Source organism: Pleurodeles waltl, chromosome 8 (genome assembly GCF_031143425.1).
Source record: "Pleurodeles waltl isolate 20211129_DDA chromosome 8, aPleWal1.hap1.20221129, whole genome shotgun sequence".
In the NCBI taxonomy this organism is placed as follows: domain Eukaryota; kingdom Metazoa; phylum Chordata; class Amphibia; order Caudata; family Salamandridae; genus Pleurodeles; species Pleurodeles waltl.
This window is the reverse complement of record NC_090447.1, coordinates 1,516,943,121-1,516,968,072: the sequence shown is the minus strand read 5'-3', so window position 1 is coordinate 1,516,968,072 and position 24,952 is coordinate 1,516,943,121. Positions and strand designations below refer to the sequence as shown.

At 39.7% G+C, this 24,952-nt stretch overlaps 15 non-coding genes across 15 annotated transcripts; all 15 read left to right on the top strand.

Annotated features, from left to right (window-relative positions):
• Nucleotides 1-1,414: 1,414 nt before the first annotated feature.
• Nucleotides 1,415-1,487, top strand: TRNAF-GAA (transfer RNA phenylalanine (anticodon GAA)). Its single transcript has one exon. It is a non-coding gene; the product is annotated as a tRNA-Phe (tRNA).
• A 494-nt stretch (nt 1,488-1,981) lies between these two features.
• On the top strand, nt 1,982-2,054 carry TRNAF-GAA (transfer RNA phenylalanine (anticodon GAA)). The gene has a single exon. It is a non-coding gene; the product is annotated as a tRNA-Phe (tRNA).
• Nucleotides 2,055-3,727: 1,673 nt separating this feature from the next.
• On the top strand, nt 3,728-3,800 carry TRNAF-GAA (transfer RNA phenylalanine (anticodon GAA)). Its single transcript has one exon. It is a non-coding gene; the product is annotated as a tRNA-Phe (tRNA).
• A 494-nt stretch (nt 3,801-4,294) lies between these two features.
• TRNAF-GAA (transfer RNA phenylalanine (anticodon GAA)) lies at nt 4,295-4,367 on the top strand. The gene has a single exon. It is a non-coding gene; the product is annotated as a tRNA-Phe (tRNA).
• A 1,673-nt stretch (nt 4,368-6,040) lies between these two features.
• On the top strand, nt 6,041-6,113 carry TRNAF-GAA (transfer RNA phenylalanine (anticodon GAA)). Its single transcript has one exon. It is a non-coding gene; the product is annotated as a tRNA-Phe (tRNA).
• Nucleotides 6,114-8,907: 2,794 nt separating this feature from the next.
• Nucleotides 8,908-8,980, top strand: TRNAF-GAA (transfer RNA phenylalanine (anticodon GAA)). The gene has a single exon. It is a non-coding gene; the product is annotated as a tRNA-Phe (tRNA).
• A 1,677-nt stretch (nt 8,981-10,657) lies between these two features.
• Nucleotides 10,658-10,730, top strand: TRNAF-GAA (transfer RNA phenylalanine (anticodon GAA)). The gene has a single exon. It is a non-coding gene; the product is annotated as a tRNA-Phe (tRNA).
• A 1,642-nt stretch (nt 10,731-12,372) lies between these two features.
• On the top strand, nt 12,373-12,445 carry TRNAF-GAA (transfer RNA phenylalanine (anticodon GAA)). The gene has a single exon. It is a non-coding gene; the product is annotated as a tRNA-Phe (tRNA).
• Nucleotides 12,446-14,118: 1,673 nt separating this feature from the next.
• Nucleotides 14,119-14,191, top strand: TRNAI-GAU (transfer RNA isoleucine (anticodon GAU)). Its single transcript has one exon. It is a non-coding gene; the product is annotated as a tRNA-Ile (tRNA).
• Nucleotides 14,192-17,579: 3,388 nt separating this feature from the next.
• TRNAF-GAA (transfer RNA phenylalanine (anticodon GAA)) lies at nt 17,580-17,652 on the top strand. Its single transcript has one exon. It is a non-coding gene; the product is annotated as a tRNA-Phe (tRNA).
• A 2,240-nt stretch (nt 17,653-19,892) lies between these two features.
• On the top strand, nt 19,893-19,965 carry TRNAF-GAA (transfer RNA phenylalanine (anticodon GAA)). The gene has a single exon. It is a non-coding gene; the product is annotated as a tRNA-Phe (tRNA).
• A 494-nt stretch (nt 19,966-20,459) lies between these two features.
• On the top strand, nt 20,460-20,532 carry TRNAL-GAG (transfer RNA leucine (anticodon GAG)). The gene has a single exon. It is a non-coding gene; the product is annotated as a tRNA-Leu (tRNA).
• Nucleotides 20,533-22,205: 1,673 nt separating this feature from the next.
• TRNAF-GAA (transfer RNA phenylalanine (anticodon GAA)) lies at nt 22,206-22,278 on the top strand. The gene has a single exon. It is a non-coding gene; the product is annotated as a tRNA-Phe (tRNA).
• A 1,075-nt stretch (nt 22,279-23,353) lies between these two features.
• On the top strand, nt 23,354-23,426 carry TRNAF-GAA (transfer RNA phenylalanine (anticodon GAA)). The gene has a single exon. It is a non-coding gene; the product is annotated as a tRNA-Phe (tRNA).
• A 494-nt stretch (nt 23,427-23,920) lies between these two features.
• Nucleotides 23,921-23,993, top strand: TRNAF-GAA (transfer RNA phenylalanine (anticodon GAA)). The gene has a single exon. It is a non-coding gene; the product is annotated as a tRNA-Phe (tRNA).
• The last annotated feature ends 959 nt before the right edge of the window (nt 23,994-24,952 follow it).

Sequence of the window (24,952 nt, the reverse complement as noted above, 5' to 3'; positions counted from 1 at the left end):
TCGGATGAAATAGCTTGCTTACTCATGCCACACATTTCTGTGCATTAGATTGCTAGCCTATTTAGAGCTTAGAAAAAAAGAAATACCTAGCTTGCACAATAAAAAACGAATTCCCTAATTACACCCAGTTAACTGGAGAAGGATACAGCAAAGTTTAAGACATAGCTGTACCCTCACAGTGAATGATTTAGACTTCTGTGTCTTGTCTACAATGATTAAAAATGATACGGAAAGCTTTTCATGACACCTGGCTAAAATATCTCAGTTGGGAGAATGTTAGACTAAAGATAAAAAAGGTCCTTGGTTCAATCCTGGGTTGTGCCAAAGACCAAGCACTCAGCTTGTTAGGCATGTTTCTTTCTTGGAATCACTCTCAAGTGACATTTTATTTCATTGATAAAAACTTGCATCAACCTGATCGACATGCCATCGGTACAAAAGAGCACCTATTTTCTATCTTCCTTTCAAAATGGCTTCCACCTCTCTTGCCTTCAGCTTTGACTTCCATTATTTCCCGTTTCTATCTTGATTTTAATGTAAACCGTAGCCGGCGTCATCTTCCATTTTCCCATGAGCCAAACTGTCAGATGATATAGCTTGCTTGGTCATGCCACACATTTCTGTTTATGAGAGTGGTAGCCTATTCAGAGTTTAGAAAAAAAGAAGTACCTACCTCGCGTAGCAAAAAAGTAAAGGAGTAATTGCCCCCAGTTAGCTACAGAAGGATACAGCAAAGTGTAACACATAGCTGTACCCTCACAGTGAATGATTGCGACTTATATTTCTTGTCTACAATGATTAACAATAATAAGGAAGGCACTGTGAAAAAACGGGCTGAAAGAGCTCAGTTGCGAGGACGTCAAACTTTAGATCTAAGGGTCCCTGGTTAAATCCTTGGTTTGGTCAAAGACTGAGCAGCTAGTTCGTCAGGCAAGTTTCTTTTTTGGAGTCAGCTTCCGGTGACGTTTTATTTAATTAATAAAACCTTTCATCAACCTAATTGACATACCATCAGTACAAGACAGTACGTGTTTTCTATCTTTCTTTGAAAATGGATTCCACCTCTCTTGCCTTCAGCTTTGACTTCCATTATTTGCCGTTTCTATCTCGATTTTAGGGTAAACTGTAGCCTGCATCATTTTCCATCTAACCTTGGACCAAAGTGTCAGATGATATAGCTTGCTTCCTCATGCCACACATTTCTGTGTATTAGATTGCTAGCCTATTTAGCGTTTAGAAAAAAAGAAATACCTAGCTTGCGCAATAAAAAATAAATTGACTAATTGTGCCCAGTTAGCTGCAGAAGGATACAGCATACTTTAACACATAGATGTACCCTCCTAGTGATTGATCAGATGCCCACTTGTTGCCTACAATGATTAAGAATCATCAGGAAGGTATTTTCTGACAACTGGCCAAAATAGCTCAGTTGGGAGAGCGTTAGACTGAAGATCTAAAGGTCCCTGGTTCAATCCCGGGTTTCGGCAAGGACTGAGCACCTAGCTAATTAGGTGTAGTTCTCTCTTGGAGTCAGCTTCAGTAGACATTTTAGTTCATAGATGAAACCTTTCAATAACCTGATCGACATACCATCAGTAGAGCACAGCACTTGCGTTCTATCTTCCTTTCAAAATGGCTTCCACCTCTCTTGCCTTCAGCTTTGACTTCCATTATTTCCAGTTTCTATCTTGATTTTAATGTAAAGCTTAGGCTGCATCATCTTCTATTTTCCCATGAACCAAGCTGTCAGATGATATAGCTTGCTTACTCATCCCACACATTTGTGTGCCTATTCAGAGTTTGGAATAAAAGAAGTACCTAGGTTGCGCACCAAAAAAGTAAATGAGTAAATGCACCCAGTTAGCTGCAGAAGGATACCGGAAGTTTAAGACATAGCTGTACCCTCAAAGTGAATGATTTCGAGGTGTATGTCTTGTCTACAATGATTAAGAAGAAAACGGAGGGACCTGTGAAATAACTGGCCGAAATAGCTCAGTTGGGAGAGCGTTAGACTGAAGATCTAAAGGTCCCTGGTTCAATCCCGGGTTTCGGCAAAGACTCAGAAGACAGCTTGTTAGGCGTGTTTCTTTCTTGGATTCAGCTTCTGGTGACGTTTTATTTAATTGATAAAATCTTTCATCAACCTAATTGACATACCATCAGTACAAGACAGTACTTGTTTTCTATCTTCCTTTCAAAATGGATTCCACCGCTCTTGCCTTCAGCTTTGACTTCCATTATTTACTGTTTCTGTCTTGATTTTTAGGTAACCCGCAGTCTGCATCAGTCTCCATCTTCCCTTGAACCAAAGTGTCGGATGAAATAGCTTGCTTACTCATGCCACACATTTCTGTGCATTAGATTGCTAGCCTATTTAGAGTTTAGAAAAAAAGAAATACCTAGCTTGCACAATAAAAAACGAATTCCCTAATTACACCCAGTTAACTGGAGAAGGATACAGCAAAGTTTAAGACATAGCTGTACCCTCACAGTGAATGATTTAGACTTCTGTGTCTTGTCTACAATGATTAAAAATGATACGGAAAGCTTTTCATGACACCTGGTTTAAATATCTCAGTTGGGAGAATGTTAGACTAAAGATAAAAAAGGTCCTTGGTTGAATCCTGGGTTGTGCCAAAGACCAAGCACTCAGCTTGTTAGGCATGTTTCTTTCTTGGAGTCACTCTCAAGGGACATTTTATTTCATTGATAAAAACTTGCATCAACCTGATCGACATGCCATCGGTACAAAAGAGCACTTATTTTCTATCTTCCTTTCAAAATGGCTTCCACCTCTCTTGCCTTCAGCTTTGACTTCCATTATTTCCCGTTTCTATCTTGATTTTGATGTAAACCGTAGGCGGCGTCATCTTCCATTTTCCCATGAGCCAAACTGTCAGATGATATAGCTTGCTTAGTCATGCCACACATTTCTGTTTATGAGAATGGTAGCCTATTCAGAGTTTAGAAAAAAAGAAGTACCTAGCTCGCGTAGCAAAAAAGTAAAGGAGTAATTGCCCCCAGTTAGCTACAGAAGGATACAGCAAAGTGTAACACATAGCTGTACCCTCACAGTGAATGATTGCGACTTATATTTCTTGTCTACAATGATTAATAATAATAAGGAAGGCACTGTGAAAAAACGGGCTGAAAGAGCTCAGTTGCGAGGACGTCAAACTTTAGATCTAAGGGTCCCTGGTTAAATCCTTGGTTTGGTCAAAGACTGAGCAGCTAGTTCGTCAGGCAAGTTTCTTTTTTGGAGTCAGCTTCCGGTGACGTTTTATTTAATTAATAAAACCTTTCATCAACCTAATTGACATACCATCAGTACAAGACAGTACGTGTTTTCTATCTTTCTTTGAAAATGGATTCCACCTCTCTTGCCTTCAGCTTTGACTTCCCTTATTTGCCGTTTCTATCTCGATTTTAGGGTAAACTGTAGCCTGCATCATTTTCCATCTAACCTTGGACCAAAGTGTCAGATGATATAGCTTGCTTCCTCATGCCACACATTTCTGTGTATTAGATTGCTAGCCTATTTAGCGTTTAGAAAAAAAGAAATACCTAGCTTGCGCAATAAAAAATAAATTGACTAATTGTGCCCAGTTAGCTGCAGAAGGATACAGCATACTTTAACACATAGATGTACCCTCCTAGTGATTGATCAGATGCCCACTTGTTGCCTACAATGATTAAGAATCATCAGGAAGGTATTCTTTAACAACTGGCCGAAATAGCTCAGTTGGGAGAGCGTTAGACTGAAGATCTAAAGGTCCCTGGTTCAATCCCGGGTTTCGGCAAGGACTGAGCACCTAGCTAATTAGGTGTAGTTCTCTCTTGGAGTCAGCTTCAGTAGACATTTTAGTTCATAGATGAAACCTTTCAATAACCTGATCGACATACCATCAGTAGAGCACAGCACTTGCGTTCTATCTTCCTTTCAAAATGGCTTCCACCTCTCTTGCCTTCAGCTTTGACTTCCATTATTTCCAGTTTCTATCTTGATTTTAATGTAAAGCTTAGGCTGCATCATCTTCTATTTTCCCATGAACCAAGCTGTCAGATGATATAGCTTGCTTACTCATCCCACACATTTGTGTGCCTATTCAGAGTTTGGAATAAAAGAAGTACCTAGGTTGCGCACCAAAAAAGTAAATGAGTAAATGCACCCAGTTAGCTGCAGAAGGATACCGGAAGTTTAAGACATAGCTGTACCCTCAAAGTGAATGATTTCGAGGTGTATGTCTTGTCTACAATGATTAAGAAGAAAACGGAGGGACCTGTGAAATAACTGGCCGAAATAGCTCAGTTGGGAGAGCGTTAGACTGAAGATCTAAAGGTCCCTGGTTCAATCCCGGGTTTCGGCAAAGACTCAGAAGACAGCTTGTTAGGCGTGTTTCTTTCTTGGATTCAGCTTCTGGTGACGTTTTATTTAATTGATAAAACCTTTCATCAACCTAATTGACATACCATCAGTACAAGACAGTACTTGTTTTCTATCTTCCTTTCAAAATGGATTCCACCTCTCTTGCCTTCAGCTTTGACTTCCATTATTTACTGTTTCTGTCTTGATTTTTAGGTAACCCGCAGTCTGCATCAGTCTCCATCTTCCCTTGAACCAAAGTGTCGGATGAAATAGCTTGCTTACTCATGCCACACATTTCTGTGCATTAGATTGCTAGCCTATTTAGAGCTTAGAAAAAAAGAAATACCTAGCTTGCACAATAAAAAACGAATTCCCTAATTACACCCAGTTAACTGGAGAAGGATACAGCAAAGTTTAAGACATAGCTGTACCCTCACAGTGAATGATTTAGACTTCTGTGTCTTGTCTACAATGATTAAAAATGATACGGAAAGCTTTTCATGACACCTTGCTAAAATATCTCAGTTGGGCGAATGTTAGACTAAAGATAAAAAAGGTCCTTGGTTCAATCCTGGGTTGTGCCAAAGACCAAGCACTCAGCTTGTTAGGCATGTTTCTTTCTTGGAATCACTCTCAAGTGACATTTTATTTCATTGATAAAAACTTGCATCAACCTGATCGACATGCCATCGGTACAAAAGAGCACCTATTTTCTATCTTCCTTTCAAAATGGCTTCCACCTCTCTTGCCTTCAGCTTTGACTTCCATTATTTCCCGTTTCTATCTTGATTTTAATGTAAACCGTAGCCGGCGTCATCTTCCATTTTCCCATGAGCCAAACTGTCAGATGATATAGCTTGCTTGGTCATGCCACACATTTCTGTTTATGAGAGTGGTAGCCTATTCAGAGTTTAGAAAAAAAGAAGTACCTACCTCGCGTAGCAAAAAAGTAAAGGAGTAATTGCCCCCAGTTAGCTACAGAAGGATACAGCAAAGTGTAACACATAGCTGTACCCTCACAGTGAATGATTGCGACTTATATTTCTTGTCTACAATGATTAACAATAATAAGGAAGGCACTGTGAAAAAACGGGCTGAAAGAGCTCAGTTGCGAGGACGTCAAACTTTAGATCTAAGGGTCCGTGGTTAAATCCTTGGTTTGGTCAAAGACTGAGCAGCTAGTTCGTCAGGCAAGTTTCTTTTTTGGAGTCAGCTTCCGGTGACGTTTTATTTAATTAATAAAACCTTTCATCAACCTAATTGACATACCATCAGTACAAGACAGTACGTGTTTTCTATCTTTCTTTGAAAATGGATTCCACCTCTCTTGCCTTCAGCTTTGACTTCCATTATTTGCCGTTTCTATCTCGATTTTAGGGTAAACTGTAGCCTGCATCATTTTCCATCTAACCTTGGACCAAAGTGTCAGATGATATAGCTTGCTTCCTCATGCCACACATTTCTGTGTATTAGATTGCTAGCCTATTTAGCGTTTAGAAAAAAAGAAATACCTAGCTTGCGCAATAAAAAATAAATTGACTAATTGTGCCCAGTTAGCTGCAGAAGGATACAGCATACTTTAACACATAGATGTACCCTCCTAGTGATTGATCAGATGCCCACTTGTTTCCTCCAATGATTAAGAATCATCAGGAAGGTATTTTCTGACAACTGGCCAAAATAGCTCAGTTGGGAGAGCGTTAGACTGAAGATCTAAAGGTCCCTGGTTCAATCCCGGGTTTCGGCAAGGACTGAGCACCTAGCTAATTAGGTGTAGTTCTCTCTTGGAGTCAGCTTCAGTAGACATTTTAGTTCATAGATGAAACCTTTCAATAACCTGATCGACATACCATCAGTAGAGCACAGCACTTGCGTTCTATCTTCCTTTCAAAATGGCTTCCACCTCTCTTGCCTTCAGCTTTGACTTCCATTATTTCCAGTTTCTATCTTGATTTTAATGTAAAGCTTAGGCTGCATCATCTTCTATTTTCCCATGAACCAAGCTGTCAGATGATATAGCTTGCTTACTCATCCCACACATTTGTGTGCCTATTCAGAGTTTGGAATAAAAGAAGTACCTAGGTTGCGCACCAAAAAAGTAAATGAGTAAATGCACCCAGTTAGCTGCAGAAGGATACCGGAAGTTTAAGACATAGCTGTACCCTCAAAGTGAATGATTTCGAGGTGTATGTCTTGTCTACAATGATTAAGAAGAAAACGGAGGGACCTGTGAAATAACTGGCCGAAATAGCTCAGTTGGGAGAGCGTTAGACTGAAGATCTAAAGGTCCCGGGTTTCGGCAAAGACTCAGAAGACAGCTTGTTAGGCGTGTTTCTTTCTTGGATTCAGCTTCTGGTGACGTTTTATTTAATTGATAAAACCTTTCATCAACCTAATTGACATACCATCAGTACAAGACAGTACTTGTTTTCTATCTTCCTTTCAAAATGGATTCCACCTCTCTTGCCTTCAGCTTTGACTTCCATTATTTACTGTTTCTATCTTGATTTTTAGGTAACCCGCAGTCTGCATCAGTCTCCATCTTCCCTTGAACCAAAGTGTCGGATGAAATAGCTTGCTTACTCATGCCACACATTTCTGTGCATTAGATTGCTAGCCTATTTAGAGTTTAGAAAAAAAGAAATACCTAGCTTGCAGAATAAAAAACAAATTCCCTAATTACACCCAGTTAACTGGAGAAGGATACAACAAAGTTTAAGACATAGCTGTACCCTCACAGTGAATGATTTAGACTTCTGTGTCTTGTCTACAATGATTAAAAATGATACGGAAAGCTTTTCATGACACCTGGCTAAAATATCTCAGTTAGGATAATGTTAGACTAAAGATAAAAAAGGTCCTTGGTTCAATCCTGGGTTGTGCCAAAGACCAAGCACTCAGCTTGTTAGGCATGTTTCTTTCTTGGAGTCACTCTCAAGTGACATTTTATTTCATTGATAAAAACTTGCATCAACCTGATCGACATGCCATCGGTACAAAAGAGAACTTATTTCTATCTTCCTTTCAAAATGGCTTCCACCTCTCTTGCCTTCAGCTTTGACTTCCATTATTTCCCGTTTCTATCTTGATTTTAATGTAAACCGTAGCCGGCGTCATCTTCCATTTTCCCATGAGCCAAACTTTCAGATGATATAGCTTGCTTGGTCATGCCACACATTTCTGTTTATGAGAGTGGTAGCCTATTCAGAGTTTAGAAAAAAAGAAGTACCTACCTCGCGTAGCAAAAAAGTAAAGGAGTAATTGCCCCCAGTTAGCTACAGAAGGATACAGCAAAGTGTAACACATAGCTGTACCCTCACAGTGAATGATTGCGACTTATATTTCTTGTCTACAATGATTAACAATAATAAGGAAGGCACTGTGAAAAAACGGGCTGAAAGAGCTCAGTTGCGAGGACGTCAAACTTTAGATCTAAGGGTCCCTGGTTAAATCCTTGGTTTGGTCAAAGACTGAGCAACTAGTTCGTCAGGCAAGTTTCTTTTTTGGAGTCAGCTTCCGGTGACGTTTTATTTAATTAATAAAACCTTTCATCAACCTAATTGACATACCATCAGTACAAGACAGTACGTGTTTTCTATCTTGCTTTGAAAATGGATTCCACCTCTCTTGCCTTCAGCTTTGACTTCCATTATTTGCCGTTTCTATCTCGATTTTAGGGTAAACTGTAGCCTGCATCATTTTCCATCTAACCTTGGACCAAAGTGTCAGATGATATAGCTTGCTTCCTCATGCCACACATTTCTGTGTATTAGATTGCTAGCCTATTTAGCGTTTAGAAAAAAAGAAATACCTAGCTTGCGCAATAAAAAATAAATTGACTAATTGTGCCCAGTTAGCTGCAGAAGGATACAGCATACTTTAACACATAGATGTACCCTCCTAGTGATTGATCAGATGCCCACTTGTTGCCTGCAATGATTAAGAATCATCAGGAAGGTATTCTCTGACAACTGGCCGAAATAGCTCATTTGGGAGAGCGTTAAACTGAAGATCTAAAGCTCTCTGGTTCAATCCCGGGTTTTGGCAAGGACTGAGCACCTAGCTAATTAGGTGTAGTTCTCTCTTGGAGTCAGCTTCAGTAGACATTTTAGTTCATAGATGAAACCTTTTAATAACCTGTTCGACATACCATCAGTAGAGCACAGCACTTGCGTTCTATCTTCCTTTCAAAATGGCTTCCACCTCTCTTGCCTTCAGCTTTGACTTCCATTATTTCCAGTTTCTATCTTGATTTTAATGTAAACCTTAGGCTGCATCATCTTACATTTTCCCATGAACCAAGCTGTCAGATGATATAGCTTGCTTACTCATCCCACACATTTGTGTGCCTATTCAGAGTTTGGAATAAAAGAAGTACCTAGGTTGCGCACCAAAAAAGTAAATGAGTAAATGCACCCAGTTAGCTGCAGAAGGATACCGGAAGTTTAAGACATAGCTGTACCCTCAAAGTGAATGATTTCGAGGTGTATGTCTTGTCTACAATGATTAAGAAGAAAGCGGAGGGACCTGTCAAATGACTGGCCGAAATAGCTCAGTTGGGAGAGCGTTAGACTGAAGATCTAAAGGTCCCTGGTTCAATCCCGGGTTTCGGCAAAGACTCAGAAGACAGCTTGTTAGGCGTGTGTGTTTCTTTCTTGGATTCAGCTTCCGGTGACGTTTTATTTAATTGATAAAATCTTTCATCAACCTAATTGACATACCATCAGTACAAGACAGTACGTGTTTTCTATCTTCCTTTCAAAATGGATTCCACCTCTCTTGCCTTCAGCTTTGACTTCCATTATTTACTGTTTCTGTCTTGATTTTTAGGTAACCCGCAGTCTGCATCAGTCTCCATCTTCCCTTGAACCAAAGTGTCGGATGAAATAGCTTGCTTACTCATGCCACACATTTCTGTGCATTAGATTGCTAGCCTATTTAGAGTTTAGAAAAAAAGAAATACCTAGCTTGCACAATAAAAAACGAATTCCCTAATTACACCCAGTTAACTGGAGAAGGATACAGCAAAGTTTAAGACATAGCTGTACCCTCACAGTGAATGATTTAGACTTCTGTGTCTTGTCTACAATGATTAAAAATGATACGGAAAGCTTTTCATGACACCTGGTTTAAATATCTCAGTTGGGAGAATGTTAGACTAAAGATAAAAAAGGTCCTTGGTTGAATCCTGGGTTGTGCCAAAGACCAAGCACTCAGCTTGTTAGGCATGTTTCTTTCTTGGAGTCACTCTCAAGGGACATTTTATTTCATTGATAAAAACTTGCATCAACCTGATCGACATGCCATCGGTACAAAAGAGCACTTATTTTCTATCTTCCTTTCAAAATGGCTTCCACCTCTCTTGACTTCAGCTTTGACTTCCATTATTTCCCGTTTCTATCTTGATTTTGATGTAAACCGTAGGCGGCGTCATCTTCCATTTTCCCATGAGCCAAACTGTCAGATGATATAGCTTGCTTAGTCATGCCACACATTTCTGTTTATGAGAATGGTAGCCTATTCAGAGTTTAGAAAAAAAGAAGTACCTAGCTCGCGTAGCAAAAAAGTAAAGGAGTAATTGCCCCCAGTTAGCTACAGAAGGATACAGCAAAGTGTAACACATAGCTGTACCCTCACAGTGAATGATTGCGACTTATATTTCTTGTCTACAATGATTAATAATAATAAGGAAGGCACTGTGAAAAAACGGGCTGAAAGAGCTCAGTTGCGAGGACGTCAAACTTTAGATCTAAGGGTCCCTGGTTAAATTCTTGGTTTGGTCAAAGACTGAGCAGCTAGTTCGTCAGGCAAGTTTCTTTTTTGGAGTCAGCTTCCGGTGACGTTTTATTTAATTAATAAAACCTTTCATCAACCTAATTGACATACCATCAGTACAAGACAGTACGTGTTTTCTATCTTCCTTTGAAAATGGATTCCACCTCTCTTGCCTTCAGCTTTGACTTCCATTATTTCCCGTTTCTATCTCGATTTTAGGGTAAACTGTAGCCTGCATGATTTTCCATCTAACCTTGGACCAAAGTGTCAGATGATATAGCTTGCTTCCTCATGCCACACATTTCTGTGTATTAGATTGCTAGCCTATTTAGCGTTTAGAAAAAAAGAAATACCTAGCTTGCGCAATAAAAAATAAATTGACTAATTGTGCCCAGTTAGCTGCAGAAGGATACAGCATACTTTAACACATAGATGTACCCTCCTAGTGATTGATCAGATGCCCACTTGTTGCCTACAATGATTAAGAATCATCAGGAAGGTATTCTTTGACAACTGGCCGAAATAGCTCAGTTGGGAGAGCGTTAGACTGAAGATCTAAAGGTCCCTGGTTCAATCCCGGGTTTTGGCAAGGAGTGAGCACCTAGCTAATTAGGTGTAGTTCTCTCTTGGAGTCAGCTTCAGTAGACATTTTAGTTCATAGATGAAACCTTTCAATAACCTGATCGACATACCATCAGTAGAGCACAGCACTTGCGTTCTATCTTCCTTTGAAAATGGCTTCCACCTCTCTTGCCTTCAGCTTTGACTTCCATTATTTCCAGTTTCTATCTTGATTTTAATGTAAAGCTTAGGCTGCATCATCTTCTATTTTCCCATGAACCAAGCTGTCAGATGATATAGCTTGCTTACTCATCCCACACATTTGTGTGCCTATTCAGAGTTTGGAATAAAAGAAGTACCTAGGTTGCGCACCAAAAAAGTAAATGAGTAAATGCACCCAGTTAGCTGCAGAAGGATACCGGAAGTTTAAGACATAGCTGTACCCTCAAAGTGAATGATTTCGAGGTGTATGTCTTGTCTACAATGCTTAAGAAGAAAACGGAGGGACCTGTGAAATAACTGGCCGAAATAGCTCAGTTGGGAGAGTGTTAGACTGAAGATCTAAAGGTCCCTGGTTCAATCCCGGGTTTCGACAAAGACTCAGAAGGCAGCTTGTTAGGCGTGTTTCTTTCTTGGATTCAGCTTCTGGTGACGTTTTATTTAATTGATAAAACCTTTCATCAACCTAATTGACATACCATCAGTACAAGACAGTACGTGTTTTCTATCTTCCTTTGAAAATGGTTTCCACCTCTCTTGCCTTCAGCTTTGACTTCGATTATTTGCCGTTTCTATCTCGATTTTAGGGTAAACTGTAGCCTGCATCATTTTCCATCTAACCTTGGACCAAAGTGTCAGATGATATAGCTTGCTTCCTCATGCCACACATTTCTGTGTATTAGATTGCTAGCCTATTTAGCGTTTAGAAAAAAAGAAATACCTAGCTTGCGCAATAAAAAATAAATTGACTAATTGTGCCCAGTTAGCTGCAGAAGGATACAGCATACTTTAACACATAGATGTACCCTCCTAGTGATTGATCAGATGCCCACTTGTTGCCTACAATGATTAAGAATCATCAGGAAGGTATTCTCTGACAACTGGCCGAAATAGCTCTGTTGGGAGAGCGTTAGACTGAAGATCTAAAGGTCCCTGGTTCAATCCCGGGTTTCGGCAAGGACTGAGCACCTAGCTAATTAGGTGTAGTTCTCTCTTGGAGTCAGCCTCAGTAGACATTTTAGTTCATAGATGAAACCTTTCAATAACCTGATCGACATACCATCAGTAGAGCACAGCACTTGCGTTCTATCTTCCTTTCAAAATGGCTTCCACCTCTGTTGCCTTCAGCTTTGACTTCCATTATTTCCAGTTTGTATCTTGATTTTAATGTAAAGCTTAGGCTGCATCATCTTCTATTTTCCCATGAACCAAGCTGTCAGATGATATAGCTTGCTTACTCATCCCACACATTTGTGTGCCTATTCAGAGTTTGGAATAAAAGAAGTACCTAGGTTGCGCACCAAAAAAGTAAATGAGTAAATGCACCCAGTTAGCTGCAGAAGGATACCGGAAGTTTAAGACATAGCTGTACCATCAAAGTGAATGATTTGGAGGTGTATGTCTTGTCTACAATGATTAAGAAGAAAACGGAGGGAGCTGTGAAATAACTGGCCGAAATAGCTCAGTTGGGAGAGCGTTAGACTGAAGATCTAAAGGTCCCTGGTTCAATCCCGGGTTTCGGCAAAGACTCAGAAGACAGCTTTTTAGGCGTGTTTCTTTCTTGGATTCAGCTTCTGGTGACGTTTTATTTAATTGATAAAACCTTTCATCAACCTAATTGACATACCATCAGTACAAGACAGTACTTGTTTTCTATCTTCCTTTCAAAATGGATTCCACCTCTCTTGCCTTCAGCTTTGACTTCCATTATTTACTGTTTCTATCTTGATTTTTAGGTAACCCGCAGTCTGCATCAGTCTCCATCTTCCCTTGAACCAAAGTGTCGGATGAAATAGCTTGCTTACTCATGCCACACATTTCTGTGCATTAGATTGCTAGCCTATTTAGAGTTTAGAAAAAAAGAAATACCTAGCTTGCAGAATAAAAAACAAATTCCCTAATTACACCCAGTTAACTGGAGAAGGATACAACAAAGTTTAAGACATAGCTGTACCCTCACAGTGAATGATTTAGACTTCTGTGTCTTGTCTACAATGATTAAAAATGATACGGAAAGCTTTTCATGACACCTGGCTAAAATATCTCAGTTAGGATAATGTTAGACTAAAGATAAAAAAGGTCCTTGGTTCAATCCTGGGTTGTGCCAAAGACCAAGCACTCAGCTTGTTAGGCATGTTTCTTTCTTGGAGTCACTCTCAAGTGACATTTTATTTCATTGATAAAAACTTGCATCAACCTGATCGACATGCCATCGGTACAAAAGAGAACTTATTTTCTATCTTCCTTTCAAAATGGCTTCCACCTCTCTTGCCTTCAGCTTTGACTTCCATTATTTCCCGTTTCTATCTTGATTTTAATGTAAACCCTAGCCGGCGTCATCTTCCATTTTCCCATGAGCCAAACTGTCAGATGATATAGCTTGCTTGGTCATGCCACACATTTCTGTTTATGAGAGTGGTAGCCTATTCAGAGTTTAGAAAAAAAGAAGTACCTACCTCGCGTAGCAAAAAAGTAAAGGAGTAATTGCCCCCAGTTAGCTACAGAAGGATACAGCAAAGTGTAACACATAGCTGTACCCTCACAGTGAATGATTGCGACTTATATTTCTTGTCTACAATGATTAACAATAATAAGGAAGGCACTGTGAAAAAACGGGCTGAAAGAGCTCAGTTGCGAGGACGTCAAACTTTAGATCTAAGGGTCCCTGGTTAAATCCTTGGTTTGGTCAAAGACTGAGCAGCTAGTTCGTCAGGCAAGTTTCTTTTTTGGAGTCAGCTTCCGGTGACGTTTTATTTAATTAATAAAACCTTTCATCAACCTAATTGACATACCATCAGTACAAGACAGTACGTGTTTTCTATCTTTCTTTGAAAATGGATTCCACCTCTCTTGCCTTCAGCTTTGACTTCCATTATTTGCCGTTTCTATCTCGATTTTAGGGTAAACTGTAGCCTGCATCATTTTCCATCTAACCTTGGACCAAAGTGTCAGATGATATAGCTTGCTTCCTCATGCCACACATTTCTGTGTATTAGATTGCTAGCCTATTTAGCGTTTAGAAAAAAAGAAATACCTAGCTTGCGCAATAAAAAATAAATTGACTAATTGTGCCCAGTTAGCTGCAGAAGGATACAGCATACTTTAACACATAGATGTACCCTCCTAGTGATTGATCAGATGCCCACTTGTTGCCTGCAATGATTAAGAATCATCAGGAAGGTATTCTCTGACAACTGGCCGAAATAGCTCATTTGGGAGAGCGTTAAACTGATGATCTAAAGCTCTCTGGTTCAATCCCGGGTTTTGGCAAGGACTGAGCACCTAGCTAATTAGGTGTAGTTCTCTCTTGGAGTCAGCTTCAGTAGACATTTTAGTTCATAGATGAAACCTTTTAATAACCTGTTCGACATACCATCAGTAGAGCACAGCACTTGCGTTCTATCTTCCTTTCAAAATGGCTTCCACCTCTCTTGCCTTCAGCTTTGACTTCCATTATTTCCAGTTTCTATCTTGATTTTAATGTAAACCTTAGGCTGCATCATCTTACATTTTCCCATGAACCAAGCTGTCAGATGATATAGCTTGCTTACTCATCCCACACATTTGTGTGCCTATTCAGAGTTTGGAATAAAAGAAGTACCTAGGTTGCGCACCAAAAAAGTAAATGAGTAATTGCACCCAGTTAGCTGCAGAAGGATACCGGAAGTTTAAGACATAGCTGTACCATCAAAGTGAATGATTTGGAGGTGTATGTCTTGTCTACAATGATTAAGAAGAAAACGGAGGGAGCTGTGAAATAACTGGCCGAAATAGCTCAGTTGGGAGAGGGTTAGACTGAAGATCTAAAGGTCCCTGGTTCAATCCCGGGTTTCGGCAAAGACTCAGAAGACAGCTTTTTAGGCGTGTTTCTTTCTTGGATTCAGCTTCTGGTGACGTTTTATTTAATTGATAAAACCTTTCATCAACCTAATTGACATACCATCAGTACAAGACAGTACTTGTTTTCTATCTTCCTTTCAAAATGGATTCCACCTCTCTTGCCTTCAGCTTTGACTTCCATTATTTACTGTTTCTATCTTGATTTTTAGGTAACCCGCAGTCTGCATCAGTCTCCATCTTCCCTTGAACCAAAGTGTCGGATGAAATAGCTTGCTTACTCATGCCACACATTTCTGTGCATTAGATTGCTAGCCTATTTAGAGTTTAGAAAAAAAGAAATACCTAGCTTGCACAATAAAAAACGAATTCCCTAATTACACCCAGTTAACTGGAGAAGGATACAGCAAAGTTTAAGACATAGCTGTACCCTCACAGTGAATGATTTAGACTTCTGTGTCTTGTCTACAATGATTAAAAATGATACGGAAAGCTTTTCATGACACCTGGTTTAAATATCTCAGTTGGGAGAATGTTAGACTAAAGATAAAAAAGGTCCTTGGTCCAATCCTGGGTTGGGCCAAAGACCAAGCACTCAGCTTGTTAGGCATGTTTCTTTCTTGGAGTCACTCTCAAGGGACATTTTATTTCATTGATAAAAACTTGCATCAACCTGATCGACATGCCATCGGTACAAAAGAGCACTTATTTTCTATCTTCCTTTCAAAATGGCTTCCACCTCTCTTGCCTTCAGCTTTGACTTCCATTATTTCCCGTTTCTATCTTGATTTTGATGTAAACCGTAGGCAGCGTCATCTTCCATTTTCCCATGAGCCAAACTGTCAGATGATATAGCTTGCTTAGTCATGCCACACATTTCTGTTTATGAGAATGGTAGCCTATTCAGAGTTTAGAAAAAAAGAAGTACCTACCTCGCGTAGCAAAAAAGTAAAGGAGTAATTGCCTCCAGTTAGCTACAGAAGGATACAGCAAAGTGTAACACATAGCTGTACCCTCACAGTGAATGATTGCGACTTATATTTCTTGTCTACAATGATTAATAATAATAAGGAAGGCACTGTGAAAAAACGGGCTGAAAGAGCTCAGTTGCGAGGACGTCAAACTTTAGATCTAAGGGTCCCTGGTTAAATTCTTGGTTTGGTCAAAGACTGAGCAGCTAGTTCGTCAGGCAAGTTTCTTTTTTGGAGTCAGCTTCCGGTGACGTTTTATTTAATTAATAAAACCTTTCATCAACCTAATTGACATACCATCAGTACAAGACAGTACGTGTTTTCTATCTTCCTTTGAAAATGGATTCCACCTCTCTTGCCTTCAGCTTTGACTTCCATTATTTCCCGTTTCTATCTCGATTTTAGGGTAAACTGTAGCCTGCATCATTTTCCATCTAACCTTGGACCAAAGTGTCAGATGATATAGCTTGCTTCCTCATGCCACACATTTCTGTGTATTAGATTGCTAGCCTATTTAGCGTTTAGAAAAAAAGAAATACCTAGCTTGCGCAATAAAAAATAAATTGACTAATTGTGCCCAGTTAGCTGCAGAAGGATACAGCATACTTTAACACATAGATGTACCCTCCTAGTGATTGATCAGATGCCCACTTGTTGCCTACAATGATTAAGAATCATCAGGAAGGTATTCTTTGACAACTGGCCGAAATAGCTCAGTTGGGATAGCGTTAGACTGAAGATCTAAAGGTACCTGGTTCCATCCCGGGTTTTGGCAAGGAGTGAGCACCTAGCTAATTAGGTGTAGTTCTCTCTTGGAGTCAGCTTCATTAGACATTTTAGTTCATAGATGAAACCTTTCAATAACCTGATCGACATACCATCAGTAGAGCACAGCACTTGCGTTCTATCTTCCTTTCAAAATGGCTTCCACCTCTCTTGCCTTCAGCTTTGACTTCCATTATTTCCAGTTTCTATCTTGATTTTAATGTAAAGCTTAGGCTGCATCATCTTCTATTTTCCCATGAACCAAGCTGTCAGATGATATAGCTTGCTTACTCATCCCACACATTTGTGTGCCTATTCAGAGTTTGGAATAAAAGAAGTACCTAGGTTGCGCACCAAAAAAGTAAATGAGTAAATGCACCCAGTTAGCTGCAGAAGGATACCGGAAGTTTAAGACATAGCTGTACCCTCAAAGTGAATGATTTCGAGGTGTATGTCTTGTCTACAATGATTAAGAAGAAAACGGAGGGACCTGTGAAATAACTGGCCGAAATAGCTCAGTTGGGAGAGTGTTAGATTGAAGATCTAAAGGTCCCTGGTTCAATCCCGGGTTTCGACAAAGACTCAGAAGGCAGCTTGTTAGGCGTGTTTCTTTCTTGGATTCAGCTTCTGGTGACGTTTTATTTAATTGATAAAACCTTTCATCAACCTAATTGACATACCATCAGTACAAGACAGTACGTGTTTTCTATCTTCCTTTGAAAATGGTTTCCACCTCTCTTGCCTTCAGCTTTGACTTTGATTATTTGCCGTTTCTATCTCGATTTTAGGGTAAACTGTAGCCTGCATCATTTTCCATCTAACCTTGGACCAAAGTGTCAGATGATATAGCTTGCTTCCTCATGCCACACATTTCTGTGTATTAGATTGCTAGCCTATTTAGCGTTTAGAAAAAAAGAAATACCTAGCTTGCGCAATAAAAAATAAATTGACTAATTGTGCCCAGTTAGCTGCAGAAGGATACAGCATACTTTAACACATAGATGTACCCTCCTAGTGATTGATCAGATGCCCACTTGTTGCCTACAATGATTAAGAATCATCAGGAAGGTATTCTCTGACAACTGGCCGAAATAGCTCAGTTGGGAGAGCGTTAGACTGAAGATCTAAAGGTCCCTGGTTCAATCCCGGGTTTCGGCAAGGACTGAGCACCTAGCTAATTAGGTGTAGTTCTCTCTTGGAGTCAGCTTCAGTAGACATTTTAGTTCATAGATGAAACCTTTCAATAACCTGATCGACATACCATCAGTAGAGCACAGCACTTGCGTTCTATCTTCCTTTCAAAATGGCTTCCACCTCTCTTGCCTTCAGCTTTGACTTCCATTATTTCCAGTTTCTATCTTGATTTTAATGTAAAGCTTAGGCTGCATCATCTTCTATTTTCCCATGAACCAAGCTGTCAGATGATATAGCTTGCTTACTCATCCCACACATTTGTGTGCCTATTCAGAGTTTGGAATAAAAGAAGTAACTAGGTTGCGCACCAAAAAAGTAAATGAGTAAATGCACCCAGTTAGCTGCAGAAGGATACCGGAAGTTTAAGACATAGCTGTACCATCAAAGTGAATGATTTGGAGGTGTATGTCTTGTCTACAATGATTAAGAAGAAAACGGAGGGAGCTGTGAAATAACTGGCCGAAATAGCTCAGTTGGGAGAGGGTTAGACTGAAGATCTAAAGGTCCCTGGTTCAATCCCGGGTTTCGGCAAAGACTCAGAAGACAGCTTATTAGGCGTGTTTCTTTCTTGGATTCAGCTTCTGGTGACGTTTTATTTAATTGATAAAACCTTTCATCAACCTAATTGACATACCATCAGTACAAGACAGTACTTGTTTTCTATCTTCCTTTCAAAATGGATTCCACCTCTCTTGCCTTCAGCTTTGACTTCCATTATTTACTGTTTCTATCTTGATTTTTAGGTAACCCGCAGTCTGCATCAGTCTCCATCTTCCCTTGAACCAAAGTGTCGGATGAAATAGCTTGCTTACTCATGCCACACATTTCTGTGCATTAGATTGCTAGCCTATTTAGAGTTTAGAAAAAAAGAAATACCTAGCTTGCAGAATAAAAAACAAATTCCCTAATTACACCCAGTTAACTGGAGAAGGATACAACAAAGTTTAAGACATAGCTGTACCCTCACAGTGAATGATTTAGACTTCTGTGTCTTGTCTACAATGATTAAAAATGATACGGAAAGCTTTTCATGACACCTGGCTAAAATATCTCAGTTAGGATAATGTTAGACTAAAGATTAAAGAGGTCCTTGGTTCAATCCTGGGTTGTGCCAAAGACCAAGCACTCAGCTTGTTAGGCATGTTTCTTTCTTGGAGTCACTCTCAAGTGACATTTTATTTCATTGATAAAAACTTGCATCAACCTGATCGACATGCCATCGGTACAAAAGAGAACTTATTTTCTATCTTCCTTTCAAAATGGCTTCCACCTCTCTTGCCTTCAGCTTTGACTTCCATTATTTCCCGTTTCTATCTTGATTTTAATGTAAACCGTAGCCGGCGTCATCTTCCATTTTCCCATGAGCCAAACTGTCAGATGATATAGCTTGCTTGGTCATGCCACACATTTCTGTTTATGAGAGTGGTAGCCTATTCAGAGTTTAGAAAAAAAGAAGTACCTACCTCACGTAGCAAAAAAGTAAAGGAGTAATTGCCCCCAGTTAGCTACAGAAGGATACAGCAAAGTGTAACACATAGCTGTACCCTCACAGTGAATGATTGCGACTTATATTTCTTGTCTACAATGATTAACAATAATAAGGAAGGCACTGTGAAAAAACGGGCTGAAAGAGCTCAGTTGCGAGGACGTCAAACTTTAGATCTAAGGGTCCCTGGTTAAATCCTTGGTTTGGTCAAAGACTGAGCAGCTAGTTCGTCAGGCAAGTTTCTTTTTTGGAGTCAGCTTCCGGTGACGTTTTATTTAATTAATAAAACCTTTCATCAACCTAATTGACATACCATCAGTACAAGACAGTACGTGTTTTCTATCTTTCTTTGAAAATGGATTCCACCTCTCTTGCCTTCAGCTTTGACTTCCATTATTTGCCGTTTCTATCTCGATTTTAGGGTAAACTGTAGCCTGCATCATTTTCCATCTAACCTTGGACCAAAGTGTCAGATGATATAGCTTGCTTCCTCATGCCACACATTTCTGTGTATTAGATTGCTAGCCTATTTAGCGTTTAGAAAAAAAGAAATACCTAGCTTGCGCAATAAAAAATTAATTGACTAATTGTGCCCAGTTAGCTGCAGAAGGATACAGCATACTTTAACACATAGATGTACCCTCCTAGTGATTGATCAGATGCCCACTTGTTGCCTACAATGATTAAGAATCATCAGGAAGGTATTCTTTGACAACTGGCCGAAATAGCTCAGTTGGGAGAGCGTTAGACTGAAGATCTAAAGGTCCCTGGTTCAATCCCGGGTTTCGGCAAGGACTGAGCACCAAGCTAATTAGGTGTAGTTCTCTCTTGGAGTCAGCTCCAGTAGACATTTTAGTTCTTAGATGAAACCTTTCAATAACCTGATCGACATACCATCAGTAGAGCACAGCACTTGCGTTCTATCTTCCTTTCAAAATGGCTTCCACCTCTCTTGCCTTCAGCTTTGACTTCCATTATTTCCAGTTTCTATCTTGATTTTAATGTAAAGCTTAGGCTGCATCATCTTCTATTTTCCCATGAACCAAGCTGTCAGATGATATAGCTTGCTTACTCATCCCACACATTTGTGTGCCTATTCAGAGTTTGGAATAAAAGAAGTACCTAGGTTGCGCACCAAAAAAGTAAATGAGTAAATGCACCCAGTTAGCTGCAGAAGGATACCGGAAGTTTAAGACATAGCTGTACCCTCAAAGTGAATGATTTCGAGGTGTATGTCTTGTCTACAATGATTAAGAAGAAAACGGAGGGACCTGTGAAATAACTGGCTGAAATAGCTCAGTTGGGAGAGCGTTAGACTGAGGATCTAAAGGTCCCTGGTTCAATCCCGGGTTTCGGCAAAGACTCAGAAGACAGCTTGTTAGGCGTGTTTCTTTCTTGGATTCAGCTTCTGGTGACGTTTTATTTAATTGATAAAACCTTTCATCAACCTAATTGACATACCATCAGTACAAGACAGTACTTGTTTTCTATCTTCCTTTCAAAATGGATTCCACCTCTCTTGCCTTCAGCTTTGACTTCCATTATTTACTGTTTCTGTCTTGATTTTTAGGTAACCCGCAGTCTGCATCAGTCTCCATCTTCCCTTGAACCAAAGTGTCGGATGAAATAGCTTGCTTACTCATGCCACACATTTCTGTGCATTAGATTGCTAGCCTATTTAGAGCTTAGAAAAAAAGAAATACCTAGCTTGCACAATAAAAAACGAATTCCCTAATTACACCCAGTTAACTGGAGAAGGATACAGCAAAGTTTAAGACATAGCTGTACCCTCACAGTGAATGATTTAGACTTCTGTGTCTTGTCTACAATGATTAAAAATGATACGGAAAGCTTTTCATGACACCTGGTTTAAATATCTCAGTTGGGAGAATGTTAGACTAAAGATAAAAAAGGTCCTTGGTTGAATCCTGGGTTGTGCCAAAGACCAAGCACTCAGCTTGTTAGGCATGTTTCTTTCTTGGAGTCACTCTCAAGGGACATTTTATTTCATTGATAAAAACTTGCATCAACCTGATCGACATGCCATCGGTACAAAAGAGCACTTATTTTCTATCTTCCTTTCAAAATGGCTTCCACCTCTCTTGCCTTCAGCTTTGACTTCCATTATTTCCCGTTTCTATCTTGATTTTGATGTAAACCGTAGGCGGCGTCATCTTCCATTTTCCCATGAGCCAAACTGTCAGATGATATAGCTTGCTTAGTCATGCCACACATTTCTGTTTATGAGAATGGTAGCCTATTCAGAGTTTAGAAAAAAAGAAGTACCTAGCTCGCGTAGCAAAAAAGTAAAGGAGTAATTGCCCCCAGTTAGCTACAGAAGGATACAGCAAAGTGTAACACATAGCTGTACCCTCACAGTGAATGATTGCGACTTATATTTCTTGTCTACAATGATTAATAATAATAAGGAAGGCACTGTGAAAAAACGGGCTGAAAGAGCTCAGTTGCGAGGACGTCAAACTTTAGATCTAAGGGTCCCTGGTTAAATTCTTGGTTTGGTCAAAGACTGAGCAGCTAGTTCGTCAGGCAAGTTTCTTTTTTGGAGTCAGCTTCCGGTGACGTTTTATTTAATTAATAAAACCTTTCATCAACCTAATTGACATACCATCAGTACAAGACAGTACGTGTTTTCTATCTTCCTTTGAAAATGGATTCCACCTCTCTTGCCTTCAGCTTTGACTTCCATTATTTCCCGTTTCTATCTCGATTTTAGGGTAAACTGTAGCCTGCATGATTTTCCATCTAACCTTGGACCAAAGTGTCAGATGATATAGCTTGCTTCCTCATGCCACACATTTCTGTGTATTAGATTGCTAGCCTATTTAGCGTTTAGAAAAAAAGAAATACCTAGCTTGCGCAATAAAAAATAAATTGACTAATTGTGCCCAGTTAGCTGCAGAAGGATACAGCATACTTTAACACATAGATGTACCCTCCTAGTGATTGATCAGATGCCCACTTGTTGCCTACAATGATTAAGAATCATCAGGAAGGTATTCTTTGACAACTGGCCGAAATAGCTCAGTTGGGAGAGCGTTAGACTGAAGATCTAAAGGTCCCTGGTTCAATCCCGGGTTTTGGCAAGGAGTGAGCACCTAGCTAATTAGGTGTAGTTCTCTCTTGGAGTCAGCTTCAGTAGACATTTTAGTTCATAGATGAAACCTTTCAATAACCTGATCGACATACCATCAGTAGAGCACAGCACTTGCGTTCTATCTTCCTTTGAAAATGGCTTCCACCTCTCTTGCCTTCAGCTTTGACTTCCATTATTTCCAGTTTCTATCTTGATTTTAATGTAAAGCTTAGGCTGCATCATCTTCTATTTTCCCATGAACCAAGCTGTCAGATGATATAGCTTGCTTACTCATCCCACACATTTGTGTGCCTATTCAGAGTTTGGAATAAAAGAAGTACCTAGGTTGCGCACCAAAAAAGTAAATGAGTAAATGCACCCAGTTAGCTGCAGAAGGATACCGGAAGTTTAAGACATAGCTGTACCCTCAAAGTGAATGATTTCGAGGTGTATGTCTTGTCTACAATGCTTAAGAAGAAAACGGAGGGACCTGTGAAATAACTGGCCGAAATAGCTCAGTTGGGAGAGTGTTAGACTGAAGATCTAAAGGTCCCTGGTTCAATCCCGGGTTTCGACAAAGACTCAGAAGGCAGCTTGTTAGGCGTGTTTCTTTCTTGGATTCAGCTTCTGGTGACGTTTTATTTAATTGATAAAACCTTTCATCAACCTAATTGACATACCATCAGTACAAGACAGTACGTGTTTTCTATCTTCCTTTGAAAATGGTTTCCACCTCTCTTGCCTTCAGCTTTGACTTCGATTATTTGCCGTTTCTATCTCGATTTTAGGGTAAACTGTAGCCTGCATCATTTTCCATCTAACCTTGGACCAAAGTGTCAGATGATATAGCTTGCTTCCTCATGCCACACATTTCTGTGTATTAGATTGCTAGCCTATTTAGCGTTTAGAAAAAAAGAAATACCTAGCTTGCGCAATGAAAAATAAATTGACTAATTGTGCCCAGTTAGCTGCAGAAGGATACAGCATACTTTAACACATAGATGTACCCTCCTAGTGATTGATCAGATGCCCACTTGTTGCCTACAATGATTAAGAATCATCAGGAAGGTATTCTCTGACAACTGGCCGAAATAGCTCAGTTGGGAGAGCGTTAGACTGAAGATCTAAAGGTCCCTGGTTCAATCCCGGGTTTCGGCAAGGACTGAGCACCTAGCTAATTAGGTGTAGTTCTCTCTTGGAGTCAGCCTCAGTAGACATTTTAGTTCATAGATGAAACCTTTCAATAACCTGATCGACATACCATCAGTAGAGCACAGCACTTGCGTTCTATCTTCCTTTCAAAATGGCTTCCACCTCTGTTGCCTTCAGCTTTGACTTCCATTATTTCCAGTTTGTATCTTGATTTTAATGTAAAGCTTAGGCTGCATCATCTTCTATTTTCCCATGAACCAAGCTGTCAGATGATATAGCTTGCTTACTCATCCCACACATTTGTGTGCCTATTCAGAGTTTGGAATAAAAGAAGTACCTAGGTTGCGCACCAAAAAAGTAAATGAGTAAATGCACCCAGTTAGCTGCAGAAGGATACCGGAAGTTTAAGACATAGCTGTACCATCAAAGTGAATGATTTGGAGGTGTATGTCTTGTCTACAATGATTAAGAAGAAAACGGAGGGAGCTGTGAAATAACTGGCCGAAATAGCTCAGTTGGGAGAGCGTTAGACTGAAGATCTAAAGGTCCCTGGTTCAATCCCGGGTTTCGGCAAAGACTCAGAAGACAGCTTTTTAGGCGTGTTTCTTTCTTGGATTCAGCTTCTGGTGACGTTTTATTTAATTGATAAAACCTTTCATCAACCTAATTGACATACCATCAGTACAAGACAGTACTTGTTTTCTATCTTCCTTTCAAAATGGATTCCACCTCTCTTGCCTTCAGCTTTGACTTCCATTATTTACTGTTTCTATCTTGATTTTTAGGTAACCCGCAGTCTGCATCAGTCTCCATCTTCCCTTGAACCAAAGTGTCGGATGAAATAGCTTGCTTACTCATGCCACACATTTCTGTGCATTAGATTGCTAGCCTATTTAGAGTTTAGAAAAAAAGAAATACCTAGCTTGCAGAATAAAAAACAAATTCCCTAATTACACCCAGTTAACTGGAGAAGGATACAACAAAGTTTAAGACATAGCTGTACCCTCACAGTGAATGATTTAGACTTCTGTGTCTTGTCTACAATGATTAAAAATGATACGGAAAGCTTTTCATGACACCTGGCTAAAATATCTCAGTTAGGATAATGTTAGACTAAAGATAAAAAAGGTCCTTGGTTCAATCCTGGGTTGTGCCAAAGACCAAGCACTCAGCTTGTTAGGCATGTTTCTTTCTTGGAGTCACTCTCAAGTGACATTTTATTTCATTGATAAAAACTTGCATCAACCTGATCGACATGCCATCGGTACAAAAGAGAACTTATTTTCTATCTTCCTTTCAAAATGGCTTCCACCTCTCTTGCCTTCAGCTTTGACTTCCATTATTTCCCGTTTCTATCTTGATTTTAATGTAAACCCTAGCCGGCGTCATCTTCCATTTTCCCATGAGCCAAACTGTCAGATGATATAGCTTGCTTGGTCATGCCACACATTTCTGTTTATGAGAGTGGTAGCCTATTCAGAGTTTAGAAAAAAAGAAGTACCTACCTCGCGTAGCAAAAAAGTAAAGGAGTA